The 234-nt window shown below is 36.8% G+C and overlaps 1 protein-coding gene across 1 annotated transcript in view; it reads right to left on the bottom strand.

Annotated features, from left to right (window-relative positions):
* LOC107665978 (platelet endothelial cell adhesion molecule-like) overlaps positions 1-234 on the bottom strand; it is a 20,402-nt gene that overhangs the window by 8,013 nt on the left and 12,155 nt on the right. The window lies entirely within an intron of this gene.

The following is a 234-nucleotide window of genomic DNA, read 5'->3' as shown; positions in this document are numbered from 1 at the left end:
TAGAGGCAACCACTGCATTTTAATCATGATCCAAACAAAGATGCTGCATACATGCAACATGAGTAGTTTTTAATCTAAATTAGATTGTATAATTTCGAAATTTGAATGGTCTGACTTCAGTTTTGTGAAACTATACATAAACAATATCTGCATGAAACAGAAACAGCAGATGAGCTAAACAAGACGCAGATTCACTCTCTGCCAGCAGGTGGCGCTTAAAGCGTTTCCTTGGTT

Source organism: Sinocyclocheilus anshuiensis, unplaced genomic scaffold (genome assembly GCF_001515605.1).
Source record: "Sinocyclocheilus anshuiensis isolate Anshui unplaced genomic scaffold, SAMN03320099.WGS_v1.1 scaffold229, whole genome shotgun sequence".
NCBI classification, from domain to species: Eukaryota; Metazoa; Chordata; class Actinopteri; order Cypriniformes; family Cyprinidae; genus Sinocyclocheilus; species Sinocyclocheilus anshuiensis.
This window is presented reverse-complemented; position numbering and strand designations above follow the sequence as displayed.